General features: G+C 48.1%; 1 protein-coding gene across 1 annotated transcript in view; it reads left to right on the top strand.

The window, feature by feature from the left end:
• The first annotated feature begins 11599 nt into the window (after positions 1–11599).
• RASSF7 (Ras association domain family member 7) overlaps positions 11600–27616 on the top strand; it is a 33575-nt gene continuing 17558 nt past the window's right edge. The window contains exon 1 of the mRNA XM_033063541.1: positions 11600–11688. The gene's annotated coding sequence lies outside the window, so the exon portion shown is untranslated. The remainder of the gene's footprint in view (positions 11689–27616) is intronic.

Below are 27616 nucleotides of genomic sequence, written 5' to 3' on the forward strand. Positions count from 1 at the left end.
AGTGGTGGAGAATCTTCCCTGTGGGCCTCCCAAATAGGTAAGTGAGGAAAAAAATTGGCAGTATTCAAGAAGGTGAGCCTTCCCAGGAATTTCAGTTTCTAGGCTGGGAGTTCTGCTGTTGGCACCACTTCAAAGCAGTGGTGGGCAAGGTCAGGTTCTATGGACAGGGGTTTTGTGCATCAGACACACATCAGGGTGATGGAAAATATGTGACATTTTCACACATCAGGGTGACCACAGAAATTGCAACCCTTGGCTTTTGGGTCAACAGCTTCAGTGCTATGCCTTGAACTGTGCCCACCCAGAGGGCCTCTGGAAGAGGGGATGTGGTGCTTACCTGAGCTGGCTTTGGTGCTTGGAAGCTGTGCAGGACCACCAAGCAAAGGCTTCAGTGCTGGCACTGGTGACACTGGGACATGCTGGAGAAAGCTCACCAGGGGAAGCTACACGTGCCTCGCTTGCACCTCCCACACAGGAGTAGGCAGCCCCAGGAAGAGGCGGCTTGGAAAGCCTGTGCCATCCGTACGGGAGAGCTGGCAGCTCCATCTGGCTCTGCTTCAGAGGAGCTCGCCGAGGAGCTGCCGAGGGTGGCCAGAGCAGGGCCTGTGGGTGGTGTGCCAGGAGCAGGACAAGAGGAGGAGTGGGTGGGATACACGTGCCCCACACAGCCAAGCTTCCCTTGCAGGGATGTAATCCTTCATTGAACCAACTGCTCTGTCCCAGGAGAAGGGTGGTGCATTTAGGGGCTTGTGTGTGGTGTGATGCTGGGGCTCAGGTGCAGTGAGGTGCTACTGCACAGTGACCCCACAGTGACCTGGGGACATGTAGGGTTTTGTGTGCAGGAGCTCCAGCCCACAAGTGCTCGAAGCCACCACATGCATCTGCCGCGTGGCAGTCTCTTTGCAGCTCTGCTCATTTTCACGGGTCTCGCACCTTACTTTTACTCTCCAGAAAGGCAGTAATGTTTTTCTTGAAGCTAGCAATGTGCTAACAGAGTTCTCATTGAAACAGGGCAGCCAGGGTGTTTGTTAGGATAAAAACACATGGGGTTAGCACTGTGTTCCTCACTTCTCCGAGCCCAGGCTATTGCACAGCAAAATTACAGTCCTTATCTGCACCCAAGTTTTGCAGCAGTGTAACTGCAGCCATTTGCTTTTTGGTTTCTTCATTTCAATCTCTTTGATCATGTGCCATGATTAATCTGATCTCTACAAGGCGGGATGAGTAGGAGTCAGAAGGAAAATTGTAATCGTCTGTGCCTTTGGCATGCGGGAGCAGAATAATTTTGTAGTCTCATCTTCACGCTGGTAGCACTAGGAAAAGTCTCCATCCCTTCATCAGCAAGCAATACCATGCAAGGCTAAGGGATACTGATCTAAATGGAAATATTCAGAGCTGGGTACCATCACTGTTCCCTAATTTTTCAGGCTGCAGCATCTCCATGACACAAACCACATGGTCAGTGACTGAAACCCATCTGGCAACAATTAGCTCCAAACACAAAGATAAGTTCATTATAAGCTCCTTGCTGCTGTTTGCTCTCACCTGCCTGGTCATGATACCAGGTAGCTAATCCCCTGTGATGTTTCCTTGACTGACTCAAATGAAACATGAGGTTTTGTTGGGCTGGGAGGAGGGAGCAAGAGGGAAGGGCATGGGGAGGTGACATCATGCTTCCCAGCCCTGTCCTAGCTCTCCTGAGAGTTTTTCCTTGCCAGTTCCCACCAGTGCAGCACCAGCACTGCTTTTTGCTGTACTGACAGCTACGTAGAAGTGTTTTCCCTTCCTAGCCCAGAGTGCTCTTGCCCCCTTGCAGAGCATTGCTTCAATAATGTCTGCACCAACCCTGGTGTCCATCACAGCCCTTTCTGTTTTGAAAGCCCTCCCTTTGCAAGGCAAAATTATCCAAATTCCTTTCCAGCACACCTCATCACTTTACTCCCCATCTGATTGTGTAGCTCTCTTTGAGCATTGCTTACTTTTATTGAAAACATTATCAACACAGAGCAGAGATAACCATCTAAGGGACCTGTTTTAAGCTGTCCAACAAGGCATTATTAACCCATATCACAGATTATGATCAAAAGCATCTTTTCTATAGAAATTCTTCTTGTTGTCCAATGGACTATTCCAGCAAAAACAGTTCTCTCTATCCTCTATTTGCCCAAATGACTATCCCATGTTATGTCACCTGTACTTCTGCTGAATTATGTTTGCACTGGGCTTTTTTTTCCTCCCCACACACCCTTAGGAAGTGAGCGATTCCTTTCCTAAACTCTGTCAGAGGTCACCGGGTGCTGGGGAGGTGGGAAGATGCTGAGTCTGGAGGATGGAGAGCCCAAAAGGGCCATTTTTCTGCTCAAGTGGTCGTGCATCTGCCCACACCACCAGATTTAAAGAAAATACCTGGGTGGGTTATCACTGTCCCCAAGTCCCCTCACAGACCCCGAGGGCTTCTTGGCTGCCCAAAGAAGAGAGAAACTCCCAGGTGCTTCTGTTCTGGTGTAATTATGACAAGCAATTTAAAATCAGCCAATAGCTGTGTTGATGGTGTCATTTGAAACATAATAGAATAATGATCCCTTCAATTTAATTAAGGATTTTTTTCAAAGAATTACAAACTAACCTAAATTAAGATGAGAGTGCATACAGAAAGACTTAATGTGGTTCCACTAATTTAGATTTGCAGTCTTAATTATTTTGGGTTAATTTTGCAAGAGGACACATGATATTTTTAGTGGTGTAAAGACCAATAAGAAATGTAGCAGGTATTTTGAAAGTGGAATAATTTTGTCTTTCCAGGGGTACAACTCTTGGTAACACATCTTTTAAGAATCTGTACTAGTACCTCCTTCCCAGGCAGGAATAGGCAATGGCAATGTAAAGGATCATGCTTCAATTTTACAGGTGTGTGTCTGCATACATACACATACATATATGCATACATATGTGTATATATATATATATATATATGGGGTGGGGGGAGTTGTGTCTACCTGTGCCTATGGGAAAAAGCAATGACTGGAAAATTTGTTCGACTTCGATTATTCCAATAGCTTTAAATCAATGTAACATCTGAATGGTAGCAAGGCTTGAAGCAGTGGCCAGAAGGTGATGACAGAATCATCTGTGGTGGTTTATGACTTGTTTTTCCTCTTGTTTCTTCTGCTGTTCCTCTTCTCCAAGCTGCTCAGTACTCTCTGGCTGCTCAGAATTGATGTGTCCATAGCAGAGGCAGCAGGAAGCATTGGGAAACCTCTTCTCATCCCCATAGCACGCTTATGTGGGTTTAGCTTGGACAGCCATGATTCTGAAGTTCCCTCACTGCCCAGCTCCATCCCTTTAGGGAAAAAAAAACCCAAGTCACTTCTCTCTGCAGGAGAAGCTGCCCTGGAGCCCCCCCCATCCAGCACAGCTGTTGGAACATTGCTTCAAAAGGTGTGTAGTAATTGAGTCATCAAGCTCTGCCTTGCAAAAAGATCCTTAAGGTACCATGTTTTGCTGTGCTGTCCTTAATGCCGTTGATGAGAATGGGTGGTTTTGGGTGCAGGCCAGGGCAGCCTCCAGCCCTCTGCACAGCAGGATGGGGGGAAAGAAGCCACTTGTGGTGTCTGAGCTGTGGCACCCCCAGATGATCAAACAGAAACCACCACTTCTTTGGGAATGTCACTATTCTCAGCACACACCAGAGGATGATCATGGGAGGCTGAAGACTTTTGCTTTGGGGAAGAAACACCAGAGCCAGGACCTTGGTTATACTTCTGCAATACAAGGAAATCCAAGGGTGGCTGAGTCAGGCTGTGAGCAACACGCCTGGCATCTCCCAGGAGATCAGCTGCAGAGTCAGGAGCTGAAGCCTTCTTTTCTGCACACAGCTCAGGTTCCTGCAGACACTTGCAGGTGTGTAGGAGTGAGCTCATCCTGGGAAAGGGAGACCAGTGGACTTCAGATGGGAAAAGAGCCATGGCTTTCCATTGACTCCCAAATCCTGACACTCATGGAAAAGCAGCATCCAATCTGGCTTTCAAACCCAGGGCAGTTTCCTTGCAAGAAAGGGAAAGAGACAGAGAAGAAAGGAGAATTGTCTTTTTTTTTAATGTTTGCTTTAGGTAACCCTCGCACCTCGGTGTCTCAGGACTGAAAGGCAGGAAAAAAGGGCTTGTTGACCTGATGTTAACCTTCAGCTGTCAGCCATTCAGCTCCATGATCCTCACATGCCGCTGCTTAATCCAGGAGGAAAAAAAGCACAAAGCCTGCCCAGAGCCTGTGCCATCTCATTAACATTTGGCTTAGGCAAGATTTCTATCCTGCACGGGGAGTGCAGTAGCTCCAGTTCAACAGCTCTCCTCTGCTGTGTTTAGGGACAGAGGTTTGTCACAGCTTCTGCAGTGCTTTGCTTGGGGCTGGGGTCCTTGAGCTGGCAAAATACAATTCAGGCAGAGACACTGGCATCTTTTGGCTTATTGAGAATCTGAAAAGACCTCTCTGTGAGGTCCTTCTCTGTGCCAGAATGAGGTGGTTCCCGACAGGCACAAGATACAGACCCAATACAGGTTTGGCTGGTGCCTGGCACCTCATATTGGTGTTGGGGATCCCACAAGGCCATAAAAGCCAGAGTGCAGTTTCTGGTTTGACATTACATCCCACATCCACATCATGTGTACTCAGAGGAAGGTCATAGGGATGGTTGAGGAAGAAATAATATGGGAGGGACAAGGAGCACATGGGCATCTTGACCTAGAGCCAGACATCTACTGCCCCCAGGCCCTTGCAGCTTTCACTTGATTAAACATGAAAGCTCTGTGGTTGCCTGAGCTGGCAAATATGGTTCAGCACACCTGAAGCTGGCAGGGAGACCTGCTGCCCTGGGGTTGGCATGGAGCTGGCAAAGGTTTCCTCTTCCCATCTGGGAGCTGGCAAGAGTGTGTTCCCATCTGACAAGCAGGTGGGAGGGGGAAGGTGGGTGGCTTTATGCTGACTGATGTGAGCAGTGTACTTTTGGTGGTGGAGGAACACGGCAATGGTCATGGGTTGATCATGGGATCACATGAGCTTGGAGATGGAGCTTGAGCCGTGTGAGAGATAGATGATTCTTCAGTGGGAGGACCTCTGTTCTAAGTATATATAAGAAGTCACACTTTAGAAATAAGTTGGTTGAGGCTGTGGCTGAGTTTCTTTGTAGGCTGAGGACTCACACTATGGGGAGAAATCACTCCGTGTTCTGTTTTCCTGCTGATAAACTGTAGGACAGCTCTGATCCTGGGACAAGGCTGTGATTCACAGGGCTGTTTAGACATGAGGAAGTAGAAACTCCTGATCTAAGCCAGATCAAGGGTCTGAATTGCTGAGCATCCTGAGGCTTCAGGGAGCAGTAGGAGCTCCCAAGTGCATGTTGATTAGCACTCCCTCGATTCTCACCCCTTGTCACTGCCTCCAAGAGTGAGGGGTACATGGGCAGAGTGTGGCCCATATGGCCCCATGCCATTTGCTACTAATATAGGTCAAGAGCACAGTCCCACAGGCTTCATAAACAGTATTTGTCTGCATTTATTAATCCAGATTATGTTTTCTCCAGCTACTGGTCTAATCTCCTCTTGAACTCATGCAAATACTCAGAGCTGACGGCATCCTTGGGCAAGGAGTTCCCCAGGCCTAACCCCCACCGCATGAGAACGTACATGCTTCCCAGTTTTTGCACTGGGAAGAGGCTGCAAGGCCAATCCCTGTCAGCCTTCTTTGGGCCATGCCTGACTTTGTAGTCCTCTGCCATAACCTCTCCAGCCATGTCTTTTCCAGACTGAGCAGTCCTGGTGTGCACAAGTCCTTGCTTGCAGGATGGCTCCTCCAGACCTTTGATCCTCTTTCATCCCCTTCTCCATATTGCCCTATTACAGTTTGGATTCGAGGCTTCAAAGGGGTGCCTTTTGGGGCACAGGTCAGCACAGTGGCTTGGCAAGCATGCCTGCCCCACAGCCCTTGCTCCTTCCAGATGCTGCTGTTTCTTGGCCACAGGCTGTGCCAGCTCCTCTGATCCGTTTGCTTAAGTAATTGGCAGTGCATACCATGCATAACCAGCTCTGAGTTTGTGTTGGGGTTCTTTTGATCCAGGGCTCTTTCTCCTCTGGAAGGGTAGAGGTGTTGTCTGGGTGTTTTTACGGGTGTTGTGTCTCTCTCCTGACTGCAAATCCATCTTTCATGCAGAGACCCCATGGTGCATAAGGGACTGTAGGTGAGAGCCAGACGTTGTTTGAGACCTGAAGAGAACATTTTTGGGACTGTTCCAGCTCCTTTCCTTTGCTTTTATCCCAGGTAACTTGATATCATAGAAAAGCAAAATAAGCAACCAAACCTCACTATGGTCAACTGACTCCCAATTTATTTCATGCCAATAAGACTGATGGACTCAAATTGGAACTTCAAACTTCTTTGAAGGCATTCAGCCAATTGCAAAGGTGAGAACCAGCTGCACAGTTTGTGTCCCAAGATGAACTTTGCTGTGGGTGAGGCTGTAACATGAATTTGTTGTGCGAATCTGTCTTGAGGAATAATAACTCTTTGTATTTTTTTATTGGTTTTCTTTGCTACATTTTTTTTCCTTCCCCCTGGTCCCACCACAAATCTGCTCTCACTCTAATCTTTTCTTTGGCAGCTAAAACTATTATCTTTATTGTTTCAGGGCTTGGCTTCTTCCTGTTAGATCTCCTAATTGGATTTTTACTCTCTGATCCATTTAGTCTCTCCTGTGCTTTCACTAAAACCCTTTAACCCTTTGGCACCAGCTTTGCTAACCAGCTACCCTGGAAGGTGCTCCTCTCCCTGATTTGCATGGGAACAGCTTTCCTAAGCCATGGGTGTCACCTCCAGTGTCACTGTCCGTACACAGTGTCATCATTTCCTTCACTGTGCAAACTGCAAAGGCTGGTTGGGTTTTAACCAAGAATAACCAAAACAATCCATATCACCCTTTAAAAGGAGGTCTGAAGTCACCATAGAGCCAAAATCATCCAGAAATTATTTCAGCTGTGGCTAGGAAAAGTCTGCTGCTTTGTCCAGATTCACCTCCCACCCAGACCATGTGCCAGTTCTGTTTCTGGCTGTCTTAAACTCTATTAGGAACTCTACAGGAGAGGTGAAACAGCAGTGGGGCTGTGACCACTTCTGGCACTGGGGTCACTTAACCCTTCCATTCCTCTTAATCCTCTTTGGAAAATGATGTTCACAAAACATGCTTTCTTCTACCTCCCATTGATTTTCTTCCTTTGGCCTGCAAGCTCTGCTGGACAGGACATTGCCCATGCAGAGCCTCTCATAACACTGCCAGAGTCTTCACTGGAGGCCTTGAATGTGCCAGGAGTGACCTGATTGCATTGCAGGTGCTTTCTGTACAGCTGAAAGGACCTCTGTGCTCCATACCAGCAATGATCTCTGTCCTCTCCATGAGTGAATCAATGGTTTGGTTTCTCCAGCTAGCAGGTGTGATCCAAGCTGTCCTATGAGCATGGCAAGATGGTGATGGAATCTGGCATGGAGGGGGCTTGGGTACCCTGTACCTCAAGAAGGGGCTGCTGGTTTCATGGCCTGAGCCATGCAGCTCCTCTTACAGGAGGAGGGTGGAGCTGGGACAATGGCATCTCACCAAGGGTCTGTTTTTTCTATCAGGCCATGCAGTAATGCAGCACTGTGATTTTTCAGAGAGCCAAGATCTTCACTTGTAACATTTCTTTGTAACAACTCAGGGCTCCCCTCCAGGTCAGTCAAGCCCAGTGTGGGCAGAGGTGATGCAGTAAGACCTCCATGTAGCACGATGTTAAGTACAAAAGGAGATGTAAATACAGAGGGAGGAAAAATGGGGAGAAGAGGTACCAACCCAGCTGGCTTCTCTACCCAGATCCAGCTGCCTGGCCTGTAGCAGGCCTCAATGGACCCAGTCCCTCTCCTCCTTTCATTCTTTTTTTCCAGCCTTTTTACAACCTCAGTGCCTTTATGTTTATGTTGCTGGAGCGTGTTGCCATGGTTAAAGCTGTTATTCTCAGCAGGGTTTGCATCTTACCTGTGAGACAGATAGATATGGAGATGGAGACGTGCATGAATATGTGTTTGCCTTCATTTCAGTTCCCACTGGCCATGTGGAAAAACAAATCTGATGGAAGGGAGAACCCTTCAGGGGGAATGGGGAGAGAGGGGGAATACCACCTTGGAGGAGTTTCTCCAAGGAATACATAGGCCAAGCCAAAAGCATGGGACAGAAGAGATGATCACCTGAGAGCAGGGGAAGGCAGAGATGGATATAGGTTTGTTGGAGGTGTTATTGGACTGAGAAAACATACAATTTCAAGTCAAGTCTATTGTAAGGGTGCAGTGTACAAGTGGAAAGGTGAGGATCACAGTTCCTTCCCTGCGCACTGTTCCCACACTGACAGTGCCCACACAAAATTCCTCCTTAGCCCTGTCATTTTCCTTGGCTCTGGTTGCTCCAAGTGCTAAAAGGGGTTTGCAAGTGTTATTTTTCAGTTATTATTTTTTGAATGTGCTTCTCAGATACATATTTTCTAAATTTTACTGTATTCTTATTCTTCTTTCATAATATTATTTTATTGAGGTACAGTGAAGGTGGGGAATTGATTCTTTGGCACATTCCCATAGGTATTCTTGTCCAGAGGAAAACCTTTGGCTTTTAGACTTTTAGGATTTTTGGCTTTGGTGTATCAGGTCACAATAATTTTATTGTTGTTCCTCAGGGAATTATTCAGAATAATATATCTGCTAGGAAAGATGGACAAAATTCCTGCATTTTTTTGTTAATGTTATTATGCAAGTCTGAATTGATGGAACGGTTCTGAATTGCTTCACTCAAACATGCATTGAACAAAGAATTGAATCAATAGCTGCTGGGCCCTCTTCCAGCCCCTCCAACTCACTCACACAATCCACCAGTGCTGCCCATGCCTGGACAAAATATGTGGGGCTGGTCAGGGGTGGCTCCTAGCCAAGAAGTGAGGCCCAGGCCCTCTGGAATATTTTGGTATCTCCCATCCTTTGATTCTGCCTGGAGGCAGGACTCCCCTCCCATCTAACATGAGGCACTTGACTATGCCTGGCTATACCTGGCTCCTGCCTAAGTGGAGGAGGAAGATGGCACCTCCAGGGGCTGAGTCAGTTGCCTGAAAGAGAAACCACACTCAAGTGGGATTTTTCCATTGACTGAAAATCTCCCCAGGTTACTGGGGCCCAAGATTAGCTCCCTGCGTTAAAGCCTGAGATAAGAGATGGTGAACTGGAGGCTGGAAGTTCACTCCTGTCTCAGGTGAGGACCAAATGGGTTGGGGATAAAGGGGAACCCTTCTAAATCGTATGCAAGAAGTGCAGAAATGTCTTTTTCTCCATGGGAGAAATGCTGGTAACAGCCCCAGCTCAGTATTTCTGACAGCCTTATTCCCCAGCCCCACTGCTGGCCAGAGCTGCTCTTTGCCTTTGTCATGGGTATTGCTACACCATGGCAGCCAGGTCTTACTGCCTTGTTCAGCCCTTGTAACCTGCTGTTAAAAGCACTGACAGCACTGGTTGGGATGTCCTTTCTTACCCACCTGGCTCCACGCTGACACATGCCTGATCTCCTGCCATTTTGTCTGTTCCCTGTGGGAAGACTGCCAGAAATGTCAATGTTTTCACCCTTCCGCTCTGTATGGCAGCAGAGCTGAAGCCCTGCCTGACAACTGACACCCTCCCCAAGCTTTATAATTGGGGTGATGGAACTAATGGAGGGGGGAAATCCATCCTGTCACTTTCTGTGATTGGCATTTGCCTTCTCCTCTCCTCAATGGAGAAATCTGGTATCTGAGCCAAACAAGGGACATCTGTAACCGTGGTCAAACAGCACTGCTGGAGGCTTGATCCTGAGGATGAGCAGAGCAACCTCAGATACACGTGGACACCTCTCTGTGCGCTTGTTTGCTCTATAAAGTCACCATAAATTAACTGCAGGTATGTCTGAAAATTAATGAGTTCAAGACCTTTACAGCCTCACACGGGCCATCTTCTGCAGAAATACTGTCCTTAATTAAACCATACCTCTTTCACAAAGGGCTGTATTGAGCCCAAAGGCAAGGAAGGCAATCAGGCTGCCTGGTGCTGTACTGGCAAGATGTGGTTCCACTGGCGAAAGGCTGCTACAGCTCATCCACATCCACCTGCAGGGCAGAGTGGGGTGAGGAGCCAGCCTGGATGCATTAATTGCTGGCATGGGGTGGCAAGGAAACCAGCCCAAGTGTTGGCCACAGGAGTGGATAAGTACCTCAGCAGCATAGCTAATTAATGGAGTGAAATGAGTGTTTGGGATGTGGTATAATGGACAAGTGAGTCAGGCATAGCATCACACGTAGCTGATCCTATGGTCCCACCCTCCAGCATGCTCAGACCCCCTTCAGGTCATCTTCTCTTGTGAGCTGGCAAAACCTCAGTGGTCTTCTGGGGAGAATAAATGACAGCGAGCGGGGTTAGCAGAAGCCAGGTACACTTGTCCCAGAGGTTCAGCATGTGGTCTAAGTGTCGATGATGTTGTCCTGCAACTATTTCCCAAGCAAGGAGATCCACATAGATGCCTGGGTTGGAGGGTCTAGGGAGCTTGAGGGCAGAAGCTCTGCCAGAATCCCTGAGTTGCTGTTATCTATCTACCACCACCACCAAGGTACAGGCACCTGTACCTACCTCACCTTGGGAAGGAACCTGGTGGGTTGGGAAGAGCCCTCTCTGGCTGTAGGGAGTCAAGATGCACCAGCTCCCACCTCCAGCACAGCAGGAAACAAGGCTGCATATTTCACTCAGGGGTGCACCTTGGCAGCAGCAGTCCGTGTTTGAGCAGAGAAGCCAGCACCAAGGCATTAAGGAAACTTTCCTAAAAGGCCATTTGGGACTGTGATGGCCAGAGTGCTTCCTGAATGGTCTGACAGGAAAGTTTCTCTAACAAAGGATGGACTGTTTGCCTGTGCTCACGGGGGGCTTAAGGCTCCAGTTCTGAGCTACGGAAAAACATTTTGCAGGGGCTGGCTGGGAGAAAACAATTCCCCTGAGACTGCAGGCAAGCCAGAAAGCATCCCTGGAGTGCGGGTCTGCGGGCCCGCACCCACGCTGCGCTGTCTGGGGCAGAGCCAGGCAGGTGGAAGCAGCCGCCCCGGGGCACGGGGAGAACACTGCCCCTGCTGGGGAAGCTCCATCGCTCCTTCCCGGACAGAGGTGGCCTGGGCGCCGGCTCTCCCTGGTAAAGTGAGCACCGGGATACGGGCTGGAGCAGGGAGACGGAGAAAGAGGATATGCAGGGCTTGCGAACGCAGTTCTGGCAGTTGGGGAGAAGTGCTCTTTTCCCTTCCCCACGTCTCTTTTGTTTTCCGCAGCCCGACAGAAAAGGCTCCCAGTGAGCGGCAGCGGTGGGGGCAGAGCCCACCCGCACAAAAGCAGCTCCCCACGGGCTCTGTGACCGCTGTCACGCTTTTTCGCTCAAATCAACGCCGGCAGCGGATGACGTGGGGCTGGTGCTCCCCAGCCCCGGGGCTGATTGGTCCCAGCTCAGGTTTGAACGCCAAGGTGTCCTGGCAACGAGAAGCAGAGGAGCCAGACTTTGCCGTCCCCGCTGGGCTCCGGGAGCGGCAGCATCGCGGGCGAGGAGCAGCGCGCAGGGCCCCCGGCCCTCCCCAGGTACCGTGAGCGCCGTGCGGGCCGGCCCTGCCCAGCCCGGGCACCCGGAGGGCTCCGCCCGCTGTGGTGACACCTGCCCGCCGGCAGGGACTCGCTGGGGCTCAGAGACACCTGCACGGACACGGCAGCGCAGCTGGCTTCGGCTCGGAGTAGGGATGGGGAAATCGCTGGTGTCGGGGAAAGTGACCCTTCGGTGGGGTTTGGGGGAGGGATGCCTGGGGAGAAGCTGTGCAGGGAGGGGGAGTCGAGGGGCCTTCCAACAGTTGTGCGGTCAGCTCTCTTGCCCCAAGAGGATGGAGCAAGTGATTTTGGCTAGTTTTGGGTTCGCCTGATTAATCAAGCTCACAAAAGCTTTGCAGGGCACCCGTAGCTCTGAGATATGCTAGAAGAAGATGGTTTTACGTTGAAATGAAACAGCTTTTCCTGCTGATAGAGAGCTGCTCTGCTTTTGCCTCAGCACAACCCAGCTGTGTGTCCGTCCCTCTGGAGCCTGGGGGCTCAGGAGGGAAAGGCACCTCAGGGCTCGGCTGTGTGCAGGAAAGCAAAGGGCATTGCAGGGGTGAGCTATAAAGAAAAGGCTTTTTCCTCCACCTGGAAGATGCGAGCAGAGATGTGAGGAGCTGGCTGGGGGAGATGTTTGCTGGCACAGGAAGGCAGCACTCAGCACAGTCCATTTTGCACCTGTCAAAACTAGCAGAGACATACCTGTGAAAAAATGTTCCAGCTATTAACAACAGGGCACGTCCAAGCTATCCAAGTGGAGAAACCACCTCCACAGGGCAGCAGCCATCCCGGAGGAGCTTCCTGGCACAGTGGCAGCTGCTGAGCTTGTGGGAGGGCTGGTGTCCCGCAGGGATTCAGTGGCACTCATGAGAAGTGGCACCACGACACAGGTCTTGCTGCTGCAAGGGGGGGATGAAAAGGGATAACAATGCCAAGATCTTCTGGATCATAACTTGTGTTATTTATTAGAGCACAGGGCTGAGACCTGCCTGAACAATTCTTTCTCATAGACCCAAAGGCATGATAGGACTCGGAGATCCCTCCTAGTATCTTGCTCATAGTAGAAGAGCAGTTCCTCAGCATGCCAATGGCAGGGAAAGGCAGAGGGACATCACAAAATGAGCAGGGAGTGTTTTGCTGGCAGCGTGTTATTGCTGACCTGGATTCACACTGATGACCTGGAGGGGTAAGATTAGCACAGTCAGCTTGTCCTGGGGCTGTGGGGGATTAGAGAGATGAAAAGGGTCATGCCTGATACATACACCATTTTTCTCTATTTAAATGGGAATATGTAGCACAAGTTGTGAGTTTAAAAAGAAAATTATCCTGCATACTGAGATGTTGCCAAAGTTTACAACCGTGGAGTGGTGGGCTTACAGCAGTAGAGGGTCTGCGTAGAAAATCCAGTTACTAAATCTGTGAGACTCTGTGATGCTTTTTGTATCTAAAAGAAAGTTAAAAAAAAATCTATCCCATGTTGTAAGAGGAGGTTTGACCTAGATTAATCTGAAAACAAATAAATATGAAAATTCACTAAAGGTGAATTAAACAATCTGGGTATTTTAATTATTTTTTCAACCATCATGTTTTAAAATTGAGCAGCTTGGGACTGGATGATGTTCCCACTTGAGCCAACAGCTCTCCCTGCTCCAGTTAGTTCAAATAAGACTTGTTTCTCTGAAGAGTTAAGGCCAGTACATTCTTAGAGCTTTATTAAAGCCATGAACAGTAATGTCAGTCTGAAACTCAAGAGAGGGGAAAACATACCCACACCTTGCAGGCCATAAACAGGAACAAATTCAGTTCACTCTGTATCTCCCCAGCAATTCCGCTGAGGCAGTTTATGAACTGGGAACATTAGCCCCAGTGAGGCAGAACTCTCCCAGATTAAATAACATGTCAGTCATTAAATAACTCATCTTTCCTGATATTTTATGGAATAAACAGTGCCTGTTGCTTGCTAATAGCATCTGCTTTTATTTGAGTGGGACTGTATTTTATAACAATCCTTCTGTTCAGTTTGCATATTTGCAGTGACCCCAGCAAGAAATCACTCCATGGCTGACAGTAAATTCACTCCCAGAGATTTAATGATGGTATTTACTGTAGGAGCTACCAGTTGTAGGGCTGTAGTGATTAGGGTGGGTTGATGGGCTACAGGGCAGTTGGGTAATTGCTAGTGATGAGCCAGTGAACTCCCAGGTAATTGCACCTTACCCGGAGAGGTGTGCTGGCATGAGCCGTGTTTTAAAGACAAAGCTGTGAGGAGGATAAAGGACAGTCATTGTCTCCACATGACAGCGCTGAATCATGGACAGGAAATTATCCCTTCTCCTCACCAAGAGAAATAATGCTTGATCTGTTTTCTTCCCTGTTGCTTTCTTAAAGAAAATACAGTCATGGTTGGAACTTGTGTGCCTGTCAAGCCTGTGCCCCTTCCTTCTCTTCATACCATTTAAACGCTGTTGAGAAGTAGAGATGATCTGCTTGAGGACACCTACAAGTGTTGTGAAAATGGGTTTTGAGGGAAGGAAAGGTAGACATACTCACTGACTGACCCTGGGAAGGCCTGGCATAGACCAAGCCTCAGTTAGACACCAGAGAGGCCTGGTAACAGAGAGCCCCTGGCAAAGCTCACTCACCAGAAGGCTTCGGCATGAGCTCAGATTTCTTCCATAGATGTGAGGTCCAAGCAATCCTGGTTCCTAGGACAGCAGACATCACTAATAATGTTATTAAAGGGAGACAGTAATTTTACTTTTAATGAATGTGGCATCTACATATGTTGGTGCGGTCACTCACTAGAGCCCTGTTGGCCCTTGGGCAAGATTTCTCAAGTCCCAGCCATTTCCATGTGTGTTTGGGCTCCTCAGGACATTACTCAGCCTGCATGTATGTGGGTTTGGTAGTCCTCACCTGGCCCCAGTGTTTGAGGCTGTCTCCAGTGCTGCTCCAGGCTCCCCAATGCCTGCGGTCTCCGGCTTGGCACTTTGTGTTTGTTTGCCCTGCATACCCAGCAGTGGAGAAGCCAAAATTGCTTTGCCCTCCCTCCTCATGAAGCGTAGGACTGGAGACTTGATCCCTGTAATTGCCAGCCTCTCCTGCCCCTGAAAGGAGTAATCCCCAAAGCAATGGTGATACTGGAGTCCTCTAATGCTTCCTGAGTCTTCACCAGCAGGTCCTGGAGGGCTTTGGGAAAAATGCCATCTACCTCATGCATGTTTTAGGTCTGGGAGGGTTGAAGCAAAGCAAGGGGCAGAGCCTTAACACACAGGAATAGAGCAAATGGCAGGTTAAATTTGGGGCAAAGGGACTGATAGAGCCTAGGGACTGACAGTGGTGCACTCACCTCACCCCAGGGAGGTGCTCCTTGGTGGGTCTGGGACCAAGAAAGCTCAGGTTAGGTGGCTCTTTATCAGCTAGAACCTTTTCATTTTGGCTCGTTATTAAAAGACAAAAATGGAGAGTGTGCCTCTTCTCTCTGGGTTAATGAGCTTTCCTCTCCCTCTGTAGCAAGAGAAAAAGACTGCAGCAAAACAAACTCCAGTACAAGATTGTTCCACTGATGGGGAGAAAATAAGTAATTTGTGGACCCAGAACCTCCCAAGGGAGGGCCTGCTCTTGATCCAGCCATGATTTAAGGGGCTTAAAAAGTCAGAAGTGCCAACAATAAAGCTGTGGCAGGGCTATCAATATATTAAGAATTTTGGGCAATTGGACCAGGTATTTCCAGGTACAGGCTGTTAGAAATAGTGCTGGTGCAGACTGCTGAAGCTCCACTGACATTCCTGAAGCTACTCTGCTGTTATGGCTAGCGATGGGAAAAGGAGTTTAGGCTGTTCTCATTCTGCATCCTGATCCAAGTACTCGCTGCTCCACCTTCTTTGCTGGCACGCACATTTCTCCAACTGCTTGATGCAGAGGCATTGGTCTGGCAGAAAAAAAATCTAACATTTTCTCCCCTGGGGATTTTCATGAGCTGGAGGGTCCTTGGTCCAGTCCTACTCTCTGCACCAAGTGTAGTGCAGGCACAATGAGGAGGGGAGTGCAGGCTGTCAGTCCACCACTGCCTGCTTTAACCAGTACAAGATACAGCTTGGATAAATGGAGGAATTCTTTCTCTTCTCTTACGTGGGAAACGTGCTGATCATGAGTTTACAAGCCACTGCCAGATGTTTGAAACTATATAATTTAGTTGTTAGTGCAGGACCACTCAGTCCAGTGGGTGTAACCTAAAGGAAATCCCTTGAAACCTGCTCTCTGGTACCAAGATGAGCACCAGGCTTCACAAGACCAGTTTTGAACCTGAAGGTAGTGAGGTACCAGCAAAGATCAGAGCATGAGATTCAGAGGCAGGAACTGCTGAGTGTTGATCCTGGATCTACTGCCAGCTCTTTTTGCTCTCGGGCAAATTATTTTTAGCTTTCCTTTTCCCTGATCCCCTTCCGTCCCCTGTCCAAATCCTTTGTCATGTGAGAGGTGGGAAGAAGCTTGCAAAACACCTGCTGAAGTGCTTTGAAGACAGAGAGCAGAATACACAAATGGTAAGTTGTATGGGCAATATAAACAAACCCGGCTATGTGTTTCCCAGGCTAAATGAGGGAGGAGGAGGGGTTAACTGGTGGGTGGCACCCGTGTCCTAATTACAAGGCTTGTCTCTGGATCCCTTCGGTGTGAAGCATCCTATTGGCTGAAAAACAGCTGATATAGTCACACCTGAGCAGAGGTAGGGGAGGAAAAACTTGTCACACGAGTGAACCAGGGTGGGTGGAAATTTCCTTTGGGAGGAAGGGGTAAGTGATGGTACCAGCAGTGGATTGGAGATGGCCCTCTGGACCACCTCTGGACCTACTGCTCCTGGTGTACCTCCACTTTCTTGTCTGGTGTGTTTTTCCAGCTGGTTGCTATGTGGTCTTGAGGACTCTATGAGGTCTAAGAAAGTCGTTCCTGTACCTGCCATTAGACCCTGTTTATCCTCTCTGACACCTGATTCAGGGGAATAACTTCTGGCATTTTAGTAGTCTCTTTGTCCCACACCAGTTTGCCAACTCAAAAAGCAGCGCAGATGCAAGGTTTAAGATTGAATAAGTATATCATGAGTATGTTTTGCTTCTGAACCTTTCCAGCATTTCAGGGTGGCATATCTAACATGTCTTGGCAACAGTGGGAATTCAAACCTGATGGTGCATGCGTATCTGCAAAGAGAAGTGAGATAGCCACACAAACAGCTACTGTTGAGGAGACAAGAAACACGGCAGATGCTGTGCGGGCTGATAGACCTTCCAAGCTTAGCCCTAGACAGGTGTCTTGGGCCTCTTCACAACACCTGTGGTTCCCTCCCTACTGCTGCTTTTTTGCATTTCACTTGTGCTTATGACTTTGCCCAAAATCTAGGTTATTCTTGCAGGTGTAGCACACTCTGAAGAGCACCTGGAATATGTTTGCACATCTGATCCCTTGTTTTGGCCAAGTGATTTCTTCATGATCAGGGAAGTGCAGGTTTAGCACCCTGGGACCAGGGAAAGAAATTGCAATTCACGCCTCTGCCTTCGATGCTTTGTAGCTTGGGCGAAAATCAGTCCAGTCAGGATCAGTTGCATGAGGACATGTAAGTGCCTGAAGATGCAGGTTGATATCTACATGCTCTTTATTTTGCACTTGGCTGCATCTGGGAGTTTTGTTTCATGTTTGGGAAGCAGGAAGAAGTATTTTTTGTCTCTCCTTTTATTACTGTTCTATATTATAGCCTGAAAGCTACTAGGGTAGGAGATGTCCCCAAATGTGTGCAAGTGCATGCTGGAGCCCTGATCTCAGCTGGAGACCTAGTTGAACCACACTAAGCCAGCCTGGGAGCTGAGCAGCTGAGATGCTCTTTAAGCCCGGCAGAGCTCCATGTAGTGGAGGGTGTTTTTTTCCCCAATGAGCATTTGATTCCCGCAGTACTATGGCCAAAGGGACATATTTGCATCACCTGGGTGTTCCTCCATTGGTGGCTGGGGCTAAGCAGCACCTGCTTACAGCCAGTACTTTGCCTTGGAAGCCCCTGAGGGCTGCTCAATGTATCTGCTGCCTGGTTTCTCCTTTAGTCTGCATGTAACAGCCTGGGAGATTATTGCCCCCACCCATCCGGCTTGCCAGACAGATGTTAAGAGATGGTGATGGATATATCTGCTCTCAGATTAAAAAGCAGTTTTAAATGCATCCCCTGCCAGCTGTAGCCCCCTGCCCTGTTAGCTTTCAAATGCTCTCTGGAAGAAATCCTATTTTTTGGGGGTTTTTTTTGTTGGTTTTTTTTTTTTAACTCAGCCCTACCCTTTCCTGCAGTCTTCTTGTGCTGTTCTCTGCCTGGCAAAGCCCCAGCAGCAGCCCCCAGGCTATGTGGCACGTGTAGTGGAAACGACTTGGGCTGACTGGGATGGTTTTGCAGGGAGTCCAGGTGCTGTGCACAGTACAGTGGGGAGGAGTAGACGCCTCCGGATGGAAGTTAGAGATCTCTTCCTCCTCCCTTTTTTCTCCTGAACCCAGCAATTCAGCGGTTGTGTCAGCATAACTCGATAGCATGGGGATAGAGAGAAGCTGGAGCCTCCACAGCACAAAGCAAAAGTCTCAATTTGCTCTCAGGAGCAGTAAACTGTCTCCTGGTGATAAAGGGAGAAAAGGAGCTGCATGGGGAGGACACCACAGGACAACTCCTTCAAGGGGAGAGTGGATGCTTTCTTCTCTGCATTGGACATTTGTCTACCAACTTGTCCTGCCCTGATGTCTCTGCATGGGCAATCTTGCCCTTGGCTTGGGTTTTCCTGGCTTTTCCCAGGCACCTTGAGGGCTAGTCATCCCCATGCTGCCTTTCCAGGGCTTCTCATCCTGCCAGAGCCTGTAACAGCATGGGCTGTGGTGCAGGACCAGTTCCTTTCCTCAGTTTGCCCTGCAACAGTGGCAGGATGTGCTGGTCACTGCAGTCAGAGTAAAGGCTGGTACACTGCCCTTTTGCCAAGGTAGATTTAAAGGTCTAAGGGTAGCAATGCTCAAAGAAATACCTGCTCTCTTCGTAGGAGATATGGGTGAGAAATTCTGTCTTGGTGCTGATGCTGTTGGGACAGGGATGCTGGCATGGCAGCCTTAGTGGGAAATGGCTCTGCCTGCATTAGTCATGGTGCTGGAGAGGAAACTCGAAACATAAAAATATAAATTATATATGTTCAACAGATAGATAAGTATTCCTTCTACCAGCACTGTAAATCCGTCTTCTCTCCCCACCTCCTCCCAGCTTTTACCAGCCTAATCTGGAATTTTCTGTGCAATATTTATTTTTCATTACTAAGTCTTGAAGGAATTGCATTTTCAACCAGCCAGTGACTTCTTTTTTGTAAAAAACTTTGTTTTCCCTGAAGTCAGCTCAGAGCACCTGTCTCTTGGAAAACCAGGCCCCTTTAAGATGTCTCAGGCTGCTTTGAATCACTAATTGCTTCTGAATAGGCAGGCCAAATGTTTTATCACTTCAAACTCCCATAGCAATGCAAATCTATACAGCTGAGAAGCCTCTTTCCATGCATGGGGGTGATGGGTAAAGATAAGGATTAAAAATAGAAACAAATTCAGCCCGGGGGTCCTCTTTGTTCCTCACTGCCCTCGGTGGGGTTGCCAGGGCTACATTTGTTCCCCTGCATCGTTTTTGGATGAGATCCAGTGCCCCTTGAATGCAGAGTTGAGAGGTGCAGTGGCGGGAGAGGGCTGGATGAGGTCCTAGGTACATACATATTTCATTGCCCATGCCAGCCTCTGTATTGTTTTCTCTCTCTGGTTTCACAAAGGTGGTGTTTTCTAAAACTCCCACTTGTTGAGGGCGACACAGCCCAGCCTTCATCCCGTCTAAAGTTTCTGGCTTTTCAGTTGTTTCCCACTCTGAATGGCAGCCAGGCATCTTTCCCATGCCTGGGGGGAAAAGGGGGATGCTTGGTAAGAAAACAGGATTGGCCAGAGCGCTGTTTGGAGGGGACTGCGTGTGCTGTGACATGCCCCCCTCGGGGTTGCTGTGTGTGTTTTGGGCTGTGCTGGCTCTCACACGCTGCAGGAGATGAGCAGCGCTTTGCAAAGCCTCACTGGTACAGGGCTGGCCTGACTTCTTTAAGTAACCCACAGCCTGAAGGCAAATATTGACTATTAAGAGGTGGAAAATCTCGGTGAGCAAGGGCAGTCTAAATCCTCCTTTTTGCTTAGGTCGCCTGTTATTAGAGCTGTCTGCTGTGTGCTGAGTACGCCTGTGCTCAAAAATTGCCAAGAGCTCAGCATTATGGAAGCAAAAGCCAATTTACTGACTTTCCAATAGAAAGGAAGATACATGCTGAATGTGCATCTGTTGGATGATATTTCTGTTTCAGGCATGCCACTAACATACAAATGGAAAAGCGACTTTGCATGATTTATGTAGTTACTAGGAAAACCTGGGCTAAGTGATTCTATGTAGAGTATTGGGCACTATTTATTCTTAGCAGAGTAGGTTATAAAATCTATTTTCTATTTATTTCCCCAGATGAATTCCAGTTGACATTACCTATCCTACTCAAGTACTCTGGACATGGAGAGCAGACAAATATCCTGACAAATAACATCTTCATGTAAAATCAATAGCTAATAAGAAATCAGTCCCTTGAAGATTATAGCAATTTATCTTTAAAATTAAAATAGAGAATGCAAAATTTTGTCAAAGAGGAAAACAAAAAAATCTCTGTTCTTTGTTTAGGTATCATTCGTGTGTTTCAGGTGCAAATAGGACCCAGTTAGGACTTGATCAACTAAAGGTAACTATTGTTATCTTCATTGTACTTTTTAAAAAAAACAGCTGCTTTCCCATCAGACTGGGATTTCCAGGGAGGCACAGAGGAACTGGAATGATTTTAGGTCTTCAATCCTATTCTCCTAAGATCTTTGGCTCAACAGGACTGAAACTCAGGCTTAAATCCTGTAGAGGTTTAATTCTTCAGTGTTGGGTTCCAGCCCAGGGGTAATTATCTTACTGAAACTGGGGTCTTCATACATAAACCTGGTCTTCCTGGCAGAGAAAAAATTTTAAAAATAAAGATTTTGAGTATAAAAAGGACAATTAGAAACTAGAAAGCTTCATTGTACTTTACAAGCTTATGTGCAGAGGTGGCCTTGGTTGTCCAAGCCAGTACCAAAAGCAATCCAGGCTTGGGACTCACCTTATTTCTGCCCAAGGTCCCCACTTGGGTACCAGCAAGGCACAGAGCTGCACCTACTGCTCTGCTCTGACACCTGGCACCAGCAGAGCAAGGTGTGGGAGAGAATCTCCAGTGCTGGTGGTGTGAGAGGGCTGTGGGGCTGGAGATGTGGGGCTGGCTGTGTAATGGGGGAGATTCTGGGAGCACAGCCTGGCACATGACTTCTGAGGCATGATGCTGGAAAAGCAATTAGGGGCCAACAGGAATGGCACAGGTGGAGAGCAGGAAAAGGTGTCCTAAAGGGTGGAAGCTGTGCCTGGCTCAGGTGCCCTCCCAGCTCGAAACTAGGAGCCCAGGCAGGGAAGGAGGGGGAATAGCTGGAGCAAGAACCAGAAAAACCTGCTCACACCAGCCCGAGATTCACTTTACTCACACTGCTTTAAAACAGGTCAGGTTTGCTTTGGTTTCCAGGCAAAGATGGCCAAACTGCCTAAGGATGATTTCAGCTCAGCTCAGAGCAATTCCGAGCTCCTGTGTGCCTGCTCACCGTGTCCCCATGCCCTGCTACCCACCAGCAGTGCAAGGCCTTTCCTGGGATTTAAGCCTTTCCAAGCAAAGGCTGGGCTAGAAGAATGCACAAGGACATGTTTCCCAGCTCACCTGAGGGGTGGTAACTGAGAGTGGTGGGGTCACATCTAGGCACTCTCACCTCCTGACCTGTCAGAAACTTTGGAGCCCACACAGCAAGTTTGCTTTGCTGCTAGAAGCTGGATGGGAGACTACATCTGGGGATGCTCCCCATTGTCTGCCCCCCCCAGATGCTATCAGAGGTGAGAAGCTCATGGCAGTGGTGCAAGCTGTCCTGCTGCAGGTCTTACCCACAAGCACCAGGGTCAGCCTCACATGATTTATCAGGTTATTATAGTCAATTTCAACTGGGTGTGAGTAGCAAAGATAAAACCACTTTTTTGTTGGGAAGAAGGAGGGGGAAAGGAGCTAACAGAGTTAGAAATCAGATTGTCAGAGGCTAATGGCTGTGTCTGCTTATTAGGTAGCAATAATAGTAATTTACCTTTGAATCGCAATAATTCATCACAACGCTTCCCACCTACCTTATGAACCCTTGCTGCTTATCTCACCCCTCTTGTTCAGGGATCTGAAAGCATTTCATAAACATTAATTAATTATTCCTCCACACCCCTGGAAGCAAAGTAAACATTATCCCAATTTTGTAGCTCGAGAAGCTGAGCTCACCTAAAGAGGTAATAACTGAGCAGAGGTGCAGGAGCCCAGAGCACCCCTATCCAGCTTTGACCAGAAGCACCTTTCTGCAGAGTGCTCTGTAACATGGGCACTGGGGGCATGATCCAAGGCAGTTCAGCCCTTCATCCTTGCACCCTCCTGTGCTTGCCACCATTTTCAGAAGGCAGGAGAGGGGTAAAAATGGCGAGTGTTGTTCCTGCCTTGGAGATGTGTCTCGCACTCATCACTATCTCATCACCTTCAAGCCTCACCACAGGGACCGGGCACCTGCCAGTGTGTGAAGCACCTGCCATTATTCACAGTAGGACTCTCCCTTTTCTTAATGACTGCATTAATGACCCTAATCTGTCGGTGTGAATGTGGTTAATCCCACAGCTCTAGGGACGAGTAGTTCAGAGATGTTTCCTTTCCTGCCTCCTCTCACCTCACTTTGCATCCTAACCTAATGCTTCAGCACTGAGATGAGCTGGTGAGACCTGTGGTAAAGCAGAAGGCACTGCCCCTGTCCTGGCTTGAAAATCGGGCTGCTGTGAGTAAACATCCAGGACACAACAGTTACAAATCAGGCCACGTCTCTCCAATGTCCCAGCTAAGGGATGTGACATGTGAGCGACATCCTGAAACAAGATGCTTGATGTTAAACCTGTGCTCAAGTGCCTTGATGGATCTTGGCCCTTGAGGAAGAGGGAGCCTGTCACCCTGGATGTGGTGACAAAGATGTAAATTAGGGGGTGGATTTCCCCTGCAAATAATGAGTCTTGGCAGTGGAGGGAGGGATGAGACACCAAAGGTCCTTGCCAGGCCAGCCTGTTGGAAGGGGATTTTTTTTCTTCCCCTGAAACCAGCAGCTGACTTTTGGAAGCCAATGGGTTCCAGCATCAGAGCAGGGGGAGGGTCATGTTTCATAGACAAGTCATGGTGGATTATAAGTGAATGAATCTGCAGTGTGATGGACAAATGGGATCAGTGCCGGGACCCCCGCTCCTGGTGGGGGAGGGATTAGTAATGGGTACTGGTGCCTTTGCACGCAGGGAGGGAGTGAATGGCAAGGCAGGGAGATTGCCAGCATTGCCCTGCCTGTAGCACTGAACGAAAGAGACATCTCCGGGCTCAAAGAAGAGAGGTCAAGCCTAGATAAACACCAGCTTGGTCCCCCATCAGAGAATCATTGAGGCATGAAGAAAAACTTTAACAGCTGCAATGCTGCTTTTGAACCTGCTAGTAAAAGGGAGGGTCAGGAGGTCAAAACTTTCAATGTCTCTGGGAAGAAGAGGACTTTTCCCCACAAGCCTTTGAAAAACCGAACTAAATTAGCATGACCACACTGCTAAATGCTTGGGAAACCTGAACGGCTCGGGTCACAGGCTACCCGAGCAGCAGAATGGTAAAGAGCTGTTGCATTCCCATACTCAACAGCCATAATTAATGAGGCTATTTCCTAGGCGAAAAGCAGGTCTTCTGCCCAGCACCTGGGCAGGAAACAAAACCTTGCATGATGTGTCTCGGGCCCCTTTTCTTCTCCTGATACTGTTGCCTTTTTCCCTTTCTGTTTCTCCCATCCATTTTCTCTCTCTCACTTCCATCCACCACTGTTTCAGCTGTTCTTTCCTCCCCTGCTCCCAATGTCACACAGTTCAACTTGCTGTTTGAAGTGGGGAATGGCAATGAAGTTGTAATGATCCAGCCATGCTCTCCCCTGGGGTTGCTAAATGGGAATGCAGGAGCTCCAACCCAACTAAATCACATTTTTTCCTACTTTTTATTGCAAAAGGGATGTGTAAGAGCCCTCCTCCTCATTTTGAGTTATTCGCTCCCACTTTGAAGGTAGATTTTGCTTGTTGGATCTTTTGCAAGTGCTACTCTAGCAAAGACCAGGTAATGCAAGCTTTGGAGGATGTAGAGACCTGTAACGTTTGGCTCTGACTCTCTCAGGGGTTTTGCATTCATCTTGTACTGTGAGTGTGCTGGGCACCATTTTCATGAGACCTTTTGCAGGTCTCCCTTCACAGCTCCCACCACCAGAGTGTGGAAAGCAGAGAGGCATGTGCAGACCCTGTGGTGGCTGTCAGTGCTTTTGGGAAAGGCTGTGTGCCTACACAGGGCAATCCAAAGACATCAGACCAGGGTAGCCAATGATTCAGACTGCAATCCTGCAGGCTGCTGGTGAGCATCCCCACTCCTTGCAGCCACAGGAGATAAGTGCCCAGCAACTTTTCCAGGCTTGCTGCAGAGGCAGAAGGAATACTCCCTTGAATAAAGCAGGAGAATGGGAAATACATCACATTTCAGAGGCCTAAAGGCCTGCCCTTGAAGGAGAACAGGTAATCTCCCCACCAGACCAAGGTCTCTGTTCCTGCAAGCCTGAGCCCAAGCAGGGTTGTGGGTGGAAATGAGGGGGTACAGTCTGTAGTACCCTGGCAGTCAGCTGCAGGGCTCTGCAGTGCCAAGCCCCGATTTGGCTTTCCTGTTATGCTGCAGGATCTTTTCTTATGTCTCTTGTTGTCCTAGAAACAGAGGAAAAATTTCTTCCAGAGAAGCCCTTTTGTTACACTTGAGGCAGCATCTTCTGTCTCTCACCAAAACAGTGCATGGTCACAAAATTAAACCCTTGCCAGAAAATATATGGTGAATTCAAAATCTTACAGAGAAATTTAGAAAGGCTTAATACCCTTCAAGCCTTACAAAATCTCTAAGAGTACTGAAAGGGTCAATGGGCACAATGAACACTTTGTAAATGTGTGTTGGGCAACAGAAGGCAGTACTCTTGTCTGTATATATATGTGTGTTTGTGTGTGTGTGTGTGTGTATATGTAATTATATGTATTATTTATATATATTGTTGAGAGAGAGAGGTCCTCTCTTCTAGATTTACAGCTTTTGAGGTAGAGGGTGTCTGCTGGAAGAGAAAGTCAACATGCTGTATGGTACTGGCCATTTTTCTCTCCTGGTCCCAGGGCTTTCCTGGAAATGTTGGGATTTTGGGGATGATTGTCTTTATTTGAGAGGCAAGCTTATCTTCTGGAGAAAATGTGCCTTTCTGTGTCCTCAGCCAGGCAAGGGATGCATTGGGTAATTTCTCTGAGGCACATGAAATGTTGTAGATGTGTCAGGAAAGGATAGTGACTGACAAATTTCCTGAGGCTTGCAGGATCTGGAGGCACCTTCCCATGGCCTCAAGGAGTCCATGGCAAAGGGAGAAGGAGAGGAAAGCAGGCAGGAAGGTTTGACAACCATGATGCTGTCCACATCTAGCTTCTGTGGGGAGAAGGGGATGTGGGGCACCTCTGAAAATCTCACTTCCCACTTTTTCCTTTTATAATTGGCCTGAAAAAGAAACTTTCCTCTATTTTTCCCTCCCAACCACAGCTCAGGGGCTTTGGGTTAGTGCCAAAAGCCAAACCCAACAGCTCTGCAGATTCTGGTGCCTCAAATATCCATTTTCCCTGATGCCCCACACTGACCATGGACTAACACTGCTGGGCTTGGGTGGGTCCCAGGGAAGATGTGCTCTGCTAAGAGAGGCTATAGGTGGTGACTGCTCACCTACAGTACTTTTGTACTCAGGAGGGGGTTTTGGGCAAACATATTCTGTATCTTAAGAAGCCTCAGAGCCAGGACACTTCTTGTTGTGCTTCTGAGCACAGCAGCGAGACAGCATCACCTTCTTTGGGGAAACTCAGATAGGATTACTATCTCATCTGCTGCTGGAGAGAGCAAAGGACCTGCCTGGTTATGATTCAGCTGCTCAGGATGCTGAGACAGCATTGCTCTCCTCCCTAAAGCAGCCTGGCTGCTCTGTGTACAATGAGAACATGGCTTTTCAAAACTCTCAGATACGTGTAGGAAAGCCAGCAAGGAACCAGTAGGCACAAACCCAGAAGTCAGCTCAGTCACTGTTCCTGGTCAGTTCCTGAACATGGCTTCAACATCACAGGAGCTTTAAGAATAGATCTGAAGGTGGGCTGAGAAGCTATGGCTGGAGAAGTTGGTCCATGAGCCAGCCTGGAAAAGCTCACAGTGTGAAACTACATTGGACATTTTTATCTATCTTACTTGATGAAAGGTGTGGAAAACTCTTCTTAGGGTGAGGAATCAAGGAATCATGCAGATATGTGAGTCAGAGTTAGCTTATTTATTTTCCACAGTAATCATTTTACAAGTGAAAGGAGATTTCCAATCTTTTTACAACCTGATAAAGGTAGAAAGATTTAAAACTCAAAATCTTTTTCTTAAAAGAAAGGCAACCATGCTTGCTAGTGGCAAATGAACCTCTGCTCAGCTTGTGTCCGATTGGGATCTCAGAAGAGTATCCAACCTATTAAATAAGATATGTATCTCCTGAGAACAGCCTTTGTTGTTTTCTTTTATAGATCTTTGTTCCTCCTGTGCTGTAAGGTCCCCAGGGCATGGCCTGTGTTATGGAGTGCCAGATGTACTATCTGATTTTAGGAGATCGTAATTATGAGGAATATGTCAGAACCACAGAAATCTTCATTTAAAAACCCAATTAAAGCTGCCGAGTGACAGCTATGGACTTGTGTGTTGCATCACCTCCTGATCCCAGCAGCTTCCATGCAGAGAAGGGAGTAGTTAAAGATATAATAAAGCTTAGATAAGGATGTCATAAGGCCCACATCAGATGGGGATTTTTCCGACCATAAGTTAAAATTAACACACATTTTGTGGTGGAGCAGCAAACCTGAGATCTATTTGGGAGCAGTCACCTCAGGACCCAGGGTCTGCTGGGTGGGTTATCCTTTCCTGTGAGTAGTAGGACATTTCACAAGAAATTCTGGATGAACAAATAAAAAGGTAACTGTGCATCTGGCACTGGGGTTGTGCCAGCACAGGCCTTGCTGGAGCACCTTCACCAGCAGAGACCTCGAGGATGGGATGTTGATCCCATCACAGCCCCCCCCATTGCTTGGAGGGCCATGAAGGAAGGACATTGGCATGCAGGGTGGGGGGAGCTTTCAGGTGAGTTTTTTGAGAGTTAGGATGGGAAAATCTGATAGAGAGAGGTGGTGAGAAGTTTCCAAAGCCTCCAGCATGGCAGCAGACACCTGCTTCTTCCAAAACCGGCTGAACCTGTCTCCCTGCCGTCATCTCTCTGCGGTTTTAGGGCGTTCTAAGCCCCCGGCCGGCTGAAGGGCACGGGGCTCGAGGGCTGCACCCTCCTCGTGCACCAGGCCAAGCTCTTCCTCTCTGAAAAGGGGTCATATTCTCTGTTCTACTCAGGGACCTGCTGTCGGATAGGCTGAGCACTTCCAAGCAGGAATGAGCTGTCCATATGGTCCCCACAGAGCTAGGAGTCAGGGATAGGGAAGCACCTGGTGGTTTTGATTGGTTTGTTTTTAGGGAAGGAGTTTTTAAGTCTTCTTTTAAAAAACATGTTTTCAGATATATATTTTTTAAAGATAAGTTAATAGCCTTTTTAAATAAATGGAGAATTCAATACTTTTTAAAAGGGTTTTTTTAAGTTT

This window comes from Catharus ustulatus, chromosome 6 (assembly GCF_009819885.2).
Source record: "Catharus ustulatus isolate bCatUst1 chromosome 6, bCatUst1.pri.v2, whole genome shotgun sequence".
NCBI lineage: Eukaryota > Metazoa > Chordata > Aves > Passeriformes > Turdidae > Catharus > Catharus ustulatus.